This window comes from Leptopilina heterotoma, unplaced genomic scaffold (assembly GCF_015476425.1).
Source record: "Leptopilina heterotoma isolate Lh14 unplaced genomic scaffold, ASM1547642v1 Lhet_87, whole genome shotgun sequence".
Lineage (NCBI taxonomy): Eukaryota > Metazoa > Arthropoda > Insecta > Hymenoptera > Figitidae > Leptopilina > Leptopilina heterotoma.
Window position 1 is genome coordinate 19,613 of NW_025111190.1, and position 12,962 is coordinate 32,574.

The 12,962-nt window shown below is 28.0% G+C and overlaps 1 non-coding gene across 1 annotated transcript; it reads left to right on the forward strand.

Annotated features, from left to right (window-relative positions):
* Nucleotides 1-9,204: 9,204 nt before the first annotated feature.
* Trnag-ucc lies at nt 9,205-9,276 on the forward strand. The gene has a single exon. It is a non-coding gene; the product is annotated as a tRNA-Gly (tRNA).
* Nucleotides 9,277-12,962: the final 3,686 nt, after the last annotated feature.

The following is a 12,962-nucleotide window of genomic DNA, read 5'->3' on the forward strand; positions in this document are numbered from 1 at the left end:
TCTAGATTCAAGTACAGTAAAATGGGAAATTAAATAAAGAATTTGTTTAAACAAATATTAAAATAATTAACTTTTAGTTTTTTTTATACTTGAATATTTTTGTTACAAAAAAATGCATAATACACAAAATAATTAGAAATTTCTAGCCCTAAATACAGTTTATGAACAAAATAGCAACATTTAATTGTTTAAAATTAATTTATTTTTTATAAGTAGTAGAGGTTTTACTTATAAAAAATTGCACAATTATGAAAAAAACTAGAAATTTCTAGCCGAAATACAGTTTATGTACAAAATAACAACAATTAATTGTTTAAACAATGTTCAATTAATTTATTTTTTATCATTAGTAGATGTTTTACTTATGAAAAATTGCACAACTGTGAAAAAAACCAGAAATAAGACGTTTAGACGTTTATAAACGTCTTATGCAAATAAGCGTCTTATTTGAGCGTCTTAAATGAAAAACATAACCTCCAAATACATGCATTTTAGAAGGCAAATAAGACGCTTATAAACGTCTAAAATGTGACCACGTAAACGTCTTAAACCAAGACGCTCTTTTTTTACAGTGTATTGTTATTAAAAAATTGTTCAAAACAAAAATTCAAAAATCGGGCTCGAGAGATCGATAGAGAATTTATATCTACGAAGATTTAGAAAAAAAGAAAAGTCATTTTGGTAAAAAATTGTGACCTGCAGAGTGATTTGAAACGAAAAAGTACATTTTTCGCCACTGTGGCGGGGTGACAAAACGCTTTTTTATTTTCATTTTCCAAAACCGATTTAAATTCATCAAAGTTTCTACACATAATTAGGTGTTAATACAAATACTGTATTTCAATCATGTTTTCATGTATATTGCAGATAAAAATTAAATTATTATTTAAACAATTTTTAAACAAATTATTGTTGTTATTTACCAACTTTTTACTGAATGCACCTAGAAAGTTGCAGTTCTTTTCTAATTTTGCAATTTACTAAATTCTATATGATTACAGAAAAAGAATAAAAATTGAATTATTATTTAAACAATTTTTAAACAATAAATAATTTGTTTATAAATTGTAATCTGTAATCATATATAGAATTTAGTAAATTGCAAAATTAGAAAAAACTGCAACTTTCTAGGTGCATTCCGTAAAAAGTTGGTAAATAACACAACAATAATTTGTTTAAACAATTAAAAAATCCTTATTACATCAAAATGTATTGTATTTAATGACATAAAACAATTTTACTGTAAAACATTGATGATTTTATTTTTTTGCAATATACAAAATAAACGCACCCCGGCAATTTTCAATGGTCGCATCTCGTACATACTTTTTTAATTGTTATAAATAAACAAGAAGAAATAAAAAAAAAATTTTAACTTTCTTTATTTTTCAAAAGTAGATAAAATTATGTTCAGTATGACTTAAAATCGCGATTCGATTGACGCAAAAGTCGAGCAGATTATCAACTTACTTTATTGTTTGGTCACCCCGTGTGACCGCTCCGGAGCGCAAAGGTTAAAAGTTTGTGTAGAATAATTTTATTAAATTTTTTTTTAATTGATTGAATTCTTTTGGAAAATTTTATTATAATAGTAAATACCTATTAAAAATCATTGAATTGAGGAAAATTTTCGAAAATAATTGAAATTTTGCCAAGAATTATATTAAATTTCGGTAAAGAATTTAATTATTTCTAAAGATCATTGAAATTTTGACGAGAATTTTTAAAAATAATTTTGAACATAATTAAATTTTTGCGAAGAATTTTATTACTTTTAAAAATAAATGAATTCCTACAATCATTTGTAATTTCTCCAAAATTATCCAAATGATATTGTATAATTTACGAACTTTTTGTCCTTCTTTAATAAAAATTACGGACTTTACAGACCTTTTTTTAAAAAAATGGACTTTTACGGACTTTAAGCAAAGTTACGGACTTTTGCGGGATTTATGGACCTAGTTCGAGCCCTGTAAACTACGTTACCAATTTAGGGGGAGAGAGGGGGTAAAAAAATCTACAAAATTGCAATTTTAATGCAATAATGGTAACGACGGAGGAGGGGGTTAAAAAGACTGAAAAATTGGTAACGTAGTTTATGGACGGCAACCCCTTATTTTTTGGAGCTTTTCAGGGGTACATCAGATGTTGCGTTCTACTGCCAGCCACTGCCAGCTGCTGTATCGAGGCTCATAAAATAAAAATGTAAACAGGGATATAATAGCTATGATAAGGCGGCTCCACAAGGTTACCTTTCTAATGAGATAGACGGAGACAGACTAATGAATTAGAAAAAGACACATATATCCGGCATATACTGTGCCGACAATCCTTGTGCGATCAGCCTAATGATTCCTAGAACCATTTCCATATTTTATATTTAAACTATATATGTTTTTCATTATTATGGAAAAACGTGAATCTTATTTTACTTATATACTATGTATGTATGTACATACATACTTTTTAAAAAAGTAAAAATTGTTTGAAAGCGAAGCAAAAGTTACTATTTCTTGAGCAGTTTCAAAATTACTACCTGAAAGTAGTAATTTTTCATCGAAAATAATATATTTACATTTCTCCGTGTGTTATACAAACGAAAATGAAAGTTGAACTTATGACACTGTTTATTTGTTCAACCCTTAAACTGCACCCTGGGTGTGCGACACCCAAATTTCAGCTTTTTGCTCTAAATATCTCGTTTAAATTCGTTAAAATTGAACATGTGTTGATATTGGACAGTACATTTTGTACTTATTAAAATTAAATAAATCATTATGAAACCTATTTTCCTTCAAAATAGATGTACTGAGCTATATAAGATAATTTTTCCAAAAGATAATATCCTATTCCAGCTTGGAGAACACACTTAACAGTCCCCGGGTGTCGCACACCCAGTGTGTGATTTAAGGATGGATTCGTAAGTGTGCGGTTTAAGGATTAATTTCATTTTACTTAACTATAATATGTGTAGTAATTTATAAGCATTTAAAAAAAATATTTAATCTTATATAAATTAAAGTGGCTATAGGTTTTTGTTTGTAATCACTAGAGTTACTTTTTCACTTTGGATTCATTTACCATATATGTGCAATCTGTTTCTTGAAAAACACAAGGGACATGAAATTGACGGTTTCGTGGAGAATCACCCATATATAAAAATAATATAATAAATATGTTCTATATGTATACAAAGTAGGTTTAATTTCATATAAACTTTTTTTTAATTTTCCATCTTGATAACAGGAACTGTCTTCTGTCTTCTTCTATTCTAGACAAATAACAAAATATGTTATCGCTGTTCAGGTATTAGGCATTTATTTCCTTCTCTTCACAATGAAAATAACATATATAATATAGTTGCCGGTGGTCGCCGCGCCGCGCCGGTCGGAGCTCGGAGCGGACGACTGGAAACTCTTCCTACTCTATCTAACACTACATTGAAAAAAACAGTCTTTCGGTACGTATCTCTCTCTCTCTCTTTCATTCCCAAGTCGAAATGTTGATTCTCCTTTACGGAAAAGTTTTTGGAAGAGCTGCCGTCTCTCGCTCGCTTTGTTTTCTCTCTCTAAAGAGAGCTCTAAGGCGCGTATCCACTATACTCTGTCCAACGAGAGAATACCCTCGTAAAATGACGAGTTTTCGTCAATTTCGCGCAGATATCATAAAAGTGATAGAGTTGGCGTGGCTTTCAAAATAGGGCCGCCTTTTTTGAAAAAAAAACTTTGGCTAGAACATATGGTTTAAATTGTCTCCTTCGGTCCCCTTTCAGGTCGAGCGTTCACAGGTCTAAGTTTATGGAGGTTCTAATAAACAGCACCTTACAGTGTAATAAAAAATTAGAAATTTGTTAATATTATAGATATTTTGTTTTGAATAATATATTCGGAATCTGCAAATTCTCACGATTTTAATGATATGTAATTATTTTGATATAAATGAAAGTAAAGTCATGCACTTCTTTTTACAGTAAAGTTAGCATTTTTTGACATTTTATCTCAGGATCGCAATTTTACATTCAAAATACAAAATGTGCAAAACTTATTAATAGAGGGGGTAAATCGCGTTACACCAGAAAAGTGGCAGAATTTCGTCAGTCATGTTATCCGTGAAGAAGAGAAATTTTGGAATGTTGATAATCGTATTGACGAATTAGTAGATAGAATCCCTCAAATTATTATCGATGTTTCCACTGATTCAAGTTCAGAAAGTGAATAGAGAGGAAGATTTATGTTCATTAAGTGTTTTGGAAATATGCTTGTTGTAATTTTTTTGTTCATAATAGTTATATGGCTTATTTCAATTTTATAGTCTCATTTAATATAATATTTGTAATACAAACGATTTATAAATAAATAATATATGAAAATTCCCTATAAATACTTATTATATATAAATTAATTATACACTGCAAAAAGAAGTATCTTATTTAAGATGTTTTGGTAGACATTTCTAAGATGTTATTGTAGTCACTTTTTAGTCATTTCAAATATCTTAATTTAAGATACTAAAAGCATCTTCGTACATATTTTCAGCATATTTTTCGGGAAAAAAGTTTTGAGGTTAACTATGGGCTTATATGTAAGACATTTTATGCATCTTAGTTTTTAGTAACTTAAATTTTTTTCGCATCTTACAATTCACAAGTATCTTATCGCTAAACATCTTGTTGCAACAGAAACATCTTAATTTAAGATACTTTAAAAAACTTACATAAGTATCTTACTTTTTTAAGATAGAAGAAATATCTAAGACGTATAAAACATCTTAAAAATCAGTAAGATACTTTAGAAAACATCTTATTTTAAGATGTAAGATACCATTTTTCCATCTTACATCTTATTTTAAGATATCAAATAAGACACTTATTTTTGCAGTGTATTTTCTATATTAATATTATAATATTATATTATTGTTTAATCAATTACCTATATTCGTTAAATAATGAACATATTAATTTTTAATTAAAAATAATTAATAATGTAACCTACATTAATAATTTTGTTAAAATAAAATAAATCAGTAAAATCAATTAATTTAATTTTAAAATATCAGAGACAAACAACATACTGTTGGAATCAGAAAAAAATGAGGATTTTAAAAATAACATTGAAAATTTTGTAAGATCAAAATTGATAAATTTTGTACTTTATATAAAATCATTACCATTTGAAAGTCCCATTCAGGTATGAAGGTCATAAATTACCCTTTGGGTCGTGTGGGCCCGAGTTCGAACGGGAAAGTCTGAGATTGAGAAGATTGTCATTGGCTATTTTCTAGCGAAAAAAAATAGTGAGATGCCATTTTCAAGTTTTTCAACGCCCCAAAAGCAAAAAAAACTGCGCGACCGAGGGTATTCTCTCGTTGGACAGAGTATAGACGAGCGCAACACGAGCGCAACACGAACCGAACGTTACCCAGTTGGGACGTACCAAGACGTTGAGCGAACATTTAAAGAATAAAGATTTAGAAAAGTTAGAATTTAAAATTCTTTTATGTGTAAATGTACAAGCAAAAAAAGGGGAAACTTCAAAAAGGGCTCAACTCATGATTTTTTTTTTGAAAGTTTTTCGACACTTTTTTATTACTGTCATAAATTAAAAAATTTGATGTTCACAATTTTTATTGGCTATGCAAAAATAATGACGCCGATAATTAATAAAGATTTTGTTCTGAAATTTAAAAATCTAAATTGAAAAATTTGAACTTTTTAATTCATTTCTAAAAAATTTGTAAAAAAAGTTTACATTTTTTAAAATTATTTCCTAATCTAGAAAATATGTATATTTTTAGTAAGAAATCAGTAAAGTTCAGAAAGTATTATTTTTTAACTATTATATAGTAAAAGATAAATAAAATTTCAGGTGATTAATTTAATTATAATCATATATAAATATATATATATATAATTAATACTCTTAATTACTTTTTAAAGTAAAAATTAATTTTTAATAATAATACGTTACCTTAATTTGAATCAGTTAAAGGCGACTAAATGTTTATTAATATAATTAGTTAAATTCGACTAATTTACAAAGATTAGTATTTTGTTTTGATTTTTTTAATGAGTTATTTTTTAATAGTTCCAAAGAAAAATATTAGCAAACATTTTTCTGATAATTATTTTTTGAATAATAAATAAATTTTTTGTTTATGGGAAATTTACGTTTACTAGTGGACTCGCAAATGGAAAACTGGGGACACACTTTTATTGTTGCTTTGAGGTATTGTCATAAACCGACAACGGATGGATCGGCTGCGAATAAGAACCGAACAGTCCCAAATTTTTTTCTACCCTTTTTTCTACATGTACTTAAAAATAGTGGCGAATGCTTCAAAATAACTACACATGTAGTACATATTTTCTTGTGGCTAGTCGAACGTTTAAACCATGCGACTTTGCAGGGAAAATTTGGTGGATCGACTTGGAGCATGGGCCGAACCGAACACACAATAGGAAAATATCGGTCATTCGTGTTGCGCTCGTGTTCGGTTCGTCTAGTGGATACGCGCCTTAACGCCCCACAGTAGAAAAGTAGCAGTCTTATTTTAATTTCTTATTAAAAATTTGTTTAATAAGAAATGTATCAATAAAAAGAGGAAAATTAATCAAAGAAGGGGTCATTCACAAACTATGTCACGTTTTTTCGGACTAATTTCGACCCCCTCCCCCCTTTGTCACATTTTTTACATACAAAAAAATTTTTTTCCACATCACTTCGTCACACACAGCTTAACACCCCCCCCCCCTACCCCTAGGAGTGTGACGTAGTTTGTGAACGGCCCCGAAGAGGAACATAATAGAGAATCAATTTGATTCTCTTTTGATTCTCTAAAATGCAGAAAGGGAAATTTTACGACTAAATTTTGTTTATTTCCTACAGAATTTTATTGTATGGATTTGATGTTTTGTGAGAACTCTATCAACTTCTCACATCACTTCACAAACCAGGCTGACCATAGTTGAAGTGTATCTTTTTTAATATCTTCAAATTAATATTTTTAAAATAAATTTTAGATATTTGGAATCATAAGATATCATAGATTCTTAATTTTTTAATTATAAACTTCAATTAGTTAAATTAAACCAATTTGAAGTCATCAAATTTTTGTTAAAAACCATAAACTAGATTAGGGTCTCCTTTTGGTCGTTCGACTCAACTCGGCAACATAATGAGTAATTCGATACGCATATCTTTCTTTCACAATAGATTTCTTTAAAACAAGAATTCTATAACTTAAAACTTCTGCATTTTAACTAATTCAACTTTGTAATATAAAAATTTAGAATCTATGATATTTTACGATTCCAAATATCTAAAATTTACTTTAAAAATCTTTTATTTAATTATCACCAAATCCTTATAATTTATTTTAACAAATTTTTTTTAAAATAATTTTTAGTTATTTGGAATCGTAAAATATCATAGATTCTAAATTTTTATATTACAAAGTTGAATTAGTTAAATCAGAAGTTTTATAGGTTATAAAATTCTTGTTTTATAAAGAAATCTATTGTGAAAGAAAGATGTGTATCGAATATTACTCATCGTTGCTGAGTTGAGTAGAGCGGTCAATAGGAGACCATTGGGTTTATGGTTTTTAACAAAAATTTTATGACTTCAAATTTGTTTAATTCAAATAATTGAAGTTTATAATTAAAAAATTAAGAATCTGTGATATTTCATGATTCCAAATCTCTAAAATTTATTCTAAAAAACTTTATTTTTAAGAAATTATAAGCTATCTCGCAAACTATAACTGATATGTAAAAACTATATCATTTTTGAATTTTAAGCCAAGAGAATATAAGGTATACGTAAAACAGTCTTCAAAATAATCTGAGTTTATAAAAATTAATAATAATGTTGAAATAAACACAAATGATTATAAACATTAAAAATCATGGTTTTTCGATTTTACACATAAGTTATAAAAAGCGTGACGGTCTTTACAGTCATAAATAATACCTTTGTCAGTCGTAAAAGTTGTGATGATTCTAGACAGAATTTTAAAGGATTCTATTTCTTTTTAATGTTTTTGAGATGCAATTGTAAGAAATACTGCTCAAAAACACCAGAAATTCTGATGTTTTGTCATTATTTTTTTAATAAATATGTCCCCCAATCAGGTTCGCTAAAATTTTCCCAAAATCTACACGTAAGAATACGTATGTGTACTGAATTTCAACTCTTCAAGTCCTTATATCCAGAAGTTAAGGGGGGGACATGGTCAGTTTTTGAAAAAATTTGATTTATTTCCTTCCTAGTTCGCAAACATGACAGCCAATCAGGTTTTCTATATATTTCCTGTAATCTACACTTAAAATTGAATATGTGTACCGAAATTTAGCTCACTATGTCATGATATGTAGAAGTTAAGGTGGGGGGACAGGGTCATTTGTAGTAATTTTTTCATTTTTAAAATTAATTATCCAGTACGAAGTTTGGTAAAATCAGAGTAAAATATCACAGTGAAAAGAAATTAAATTCACTTTAATTGTCTTGATTACATATTTGAGCCTCCGGAAAGTATAACCACACATAAAATTCTGACGCCCATTGAATTAGCATGGCGGTCAGAATTTCATGTGTTGTTATACTTTCCGGAGGCTCATTTATAGCATAATATCCACAGGTGACAAAATATTGTAAAGCAGCTGCTGTCAGCTACCCACTACTAGTGATCTCACCTCGCACGTGGTATACAAAAATAAAAGCGACTGCTGTTTATGCAGTTGATGTCTCTTTTTATTAGGGGCAGGTTCAGAGCAGGAGATGCCCACGATGACCACCAATAGCGCACAAAATCAGCTGATGCAGGTGAAATGCCACGTGGTGTTTGGCACGAGGCTGGTGTCCATAATCAAAGCTGCTACATCGAGGGGGTATATTAACTCATTATAGTCAAGGCCACACTATCTAAACCAGTAAATACCCCCACGTGCTACATGTAGTCTATAGAAATGCCTCTGCACAATAGACGCGCTTACTAATTTTTCACGAAAATTACTGAATCAATTTTAATGAGCTTTGCGCGGGAAAAAATTTTTGGTATACCAAAAATTTTTCCCCGCTCAAAGCTCATTAAAATCGATTCAATAATTTTCATGAAAAATTAGTTTTCTTTTATTTCGTTTTCCCTCTTTAATAACAATGTTAACATAAATCTGTGAGTTTTTCAATTTCGCAAAATCGACAACGTGCGATGGTGGTGTAATGGTCAGCATAGTTGCCTTCCAAGCAGTTGATCCGGGTTCGATTCCCGGCCATCGCACTCTTTTTTGCATTTTTTTTAGCAAAACTGTTTCATTTTTTCAAAAAAAAAAAATTTTAATATTTGTATTTATGTATTGTAATAATCTGCATCTTTTTTATTTCAATAAACACACTCTTTAACTTTATAAAAAGACGTTATTTTATTAAAAAATATTATTTGTTCATTTAAAATTTAACAATACTTTTAGACCTGCTCAAAGTACCGATGCCAGCTGCGTAATAGATTTCCCCGATTGGGGGCCGTCCATATAATACGTAACGCTAATTTTTGAAAATTTCACCCCTCTCCCCCCTTGTACTACACTGTTACATACATTAGCGACATTTTTTGGCTTATTGTAACAAATAGCTTGACCCCCCCTCCCTCCGAAAAGTGTTACGTAATATATGGACGATCCCTTAGAAAAGTCTGTAACACAAAATTCTGACGTCCTATCGCTCAAGTGATTCCAATCTAAGATTTTCTATTAAAATTTGTGGTATTTTCAAAGTTTATAAGTCAAACAAAGAGAAATTAACAGGAGGTACGGGCACACGCGCGTGTATGTACCCTTGTAAGATCCGGAGCCTCATTTAGGGTAGAATGATATGACCACGTATGAGACAGATGGCCAATTAAAATATTTTACAGAATTTGCAAAAAATATCACTTATTATGAATTATTCTTCACAATTCTTCTTTTTGTGACTAATAATAAATATAAACAACAAATGAATGAAAAATAATGAAAATATAAGTATAATCCTTTTTCATTTCATTTGCATGGGTCTAAAAAGCAATCTAAGAAATTCAGATTTCTTATTGTTATATTATGTTATTTTTTAACATAATTTTTAATTTTATGTTTTATTAAGTAGTACATAACCTACGCTTCGATATAAACAAAAAATGAAAGGTAAATTTATTTTATTTATTTATTATTTCGATGTTTACATTCATCATGTATTATTGAGTGAGATGGCCATTAATGACTTTTATTTAAATTTTTTGTATCATAATTTTAGATGCTTAAAAAATATTAAAGAGAAATAAATTAAAAAACGTGTGATAACAAAACAGTTGATCTAATTGACACCAAAGATGTAAATTTTAAGATTTTTTCTATGAAAATATTTTATTTTTCGTTATTTTAAAGTTAAATGTTCAATGTTTAATTACACAGGTATACAAAAAAAATAAAAGTGGTCTGTTTATTGAACCAGACCTCATGTTTTATAGTATTTTTGCCCGCTGAAAACGAATATAAAGTCAGAATTGCTCCATCACCCTCTGTTTTTCTTTAAAATCGAAAAAACTACCCTTAATGTACAAATTCAAAGTTTAAAGTAAAAAAGAATTAAATAACAGATTGTGTTGCAAAACAGAACAATAAATGTATGCACTTCTCTTACAACAAACTCAGAAACACTGTCAGAATTGTTCCATCACCCTCTGTTTTTTATAAATCGAAAAAACTAACCTCAGATGTACAAATTTAAAGTTTAAAGTAAAAAAATTAAATAACAAATTGTATTCTAAAACAGAACAATAAATTTATGTACTTCTTTTCCAATAACTCAGAAACAATGTTAAAATTGCTCCATCACCCTTTCTTTCTTTTGAAATGAAAAAAACCACCCTTAACTGTGTAAATCCAAACTTTAAAGTAAAAGAAAATTAAATAAAAGATTGTTTTTTTAAACAGAACAATAAATTGATGTATTTCTCTTTCAATAACTCAAAAAAAATGTTAGAATTCAAAAAAAACCCATTGTTTTTGTTAAAATTAAAAATAATAACTAGAAAAAAAATGAAAAAAAAGATTAATTTTTTAAAGGAAGTATACGTCTCTTTTTTTTGTTTAAAAACTCAAAATCAGCGTCAGAATTAAAACGTTACCATTAGTTTTTGTTAAAATTTAAAAAAACTGCCCTTAAAGTGGTGAAATTCAGATTTTTCAGTAGGAAATTTAAAAAAAAAATTTTATATACTTTATATAAGAGCAGTTTTTTTATTTAAGAAAAATTGGAGGGAGGTAATTTAATTCTATTTCTGATTTTTAGTTGTGAGGATAAAAATCTAGAAACGTATGCTTTTGTTAAAAAATTTAAGGGTAAAGTTAATTTTTTTTTTCCTGTCAAGTCTGAGTTTATCCTCTTCTACTATGTGTTTCAAAAATGTTTGACCCTGGAGAAAAATTGATATTACTCAGTAGAAAAAATCTCTATAAAACAATACAAAATGCACGAAATAGATTATTTTATTCTTCATATAATTTCCATTCATAACATATGACTAAAAATTTTTTTTACAAAGATATGAATAAAAAAAAGCGTGAAAAACAGGATCTTTTGAGTGATTTTTACTAAAGGACACTTTGACTCTATAAATTTCATAGAAAAAATGGTAGGAGAAATCTGAAAAAATTCATCAACATTCCATAATATCTACTTTCAACATATTTACAAATTGTTTTTTAAAAAATTTTAAACAATTGTCTACATATTTATTATTAAGGAGAAGTGCAATTTTGGCTTGTAATTGTGCTAGAAACTTTAAACAAAATTTAAAATTTTTTAAATAAATTTTTTATTCTAAATTTAATAAAAGAATTATTGTACAAGTGTAAATTTCTTTTATATTAACAATTCTTTTTTTCAGAATTTTTTTTTCTTTTGCATACAAAGTGGGCAATAAGTTTCAATAACACCCTTGAACTTCTGGAAGGATTGCTATCTATGACTAAAATTTTTTTTTTTACAAAGATATGAATAAAAAAAGCGTGAAAACAGGAACTTTTGAGTGATTTTTACTAAAGGACACTTTGACTATATAAATTTCTTAGAAAAAATGGTAGGAGAAATCTGAAAAAATTCATCAACATTCCTTAATATCTACTTTCAACATATTTACAAATTGTTTTTTAAAAAATTTTAAACAATTGTTTACATATTTATTTTTAACGAGAAGTGCAATTTTGGCTTGTAATTGTGATAGAAACTTCAAACAAAATTTAAAATTTTTTAAATAAATTTTTTATTCTAAATTTAATAAAAAAATTATTGTACAAGTGTAAATTTCTTTTATATTAACAATTCTTTTTTAAAATTTTTTTTAACAGTTACTCAATAGGGAAAGGTAATTGATACCCACCGAAAACTCAGGTAGTACTGTCTCGTTTATGGCTATGTCATTTTTCCTATTTTCAGGTGCCATGCAAAAAAAGGCTACGCTATATGAATGGAAATTATATGAAGAATAAAATGATCTATTTCGTGCATTTTGTCTTGTTTTATAGAGATTTTTTTCTACTGTGTAATATCAATTTTTCTCCAGGGTCAAACATTTTTGAAACACATAGTAGGGTAGTTTTCTTTAACTTATATAAAATAGTTGGGGTGTTTTTGAGTTGTTGTAAGAGAAGTACTTAAATTTATTGTTCAGTTTTGAAAAACAATCTGTTAATTCATTTTTTGTACTGAAAACTTCGAATTTATACATTTAAGGGTAGTTTTTTCGATTTAAAAAATAGAGGGTGATGGAGCAATTCTGACTTAATATTCGTTTTCAGCTGGCAAAAATACTATAAGACATGTATGTCTGGTTCAATGAACAGACCACTTTTATTTTTTTGTGTGCCTGTGTTACCAATAACAGTTTAGAAAAAGAATCATCTTTATAATTTTTACAGTACTTTAAAAAAA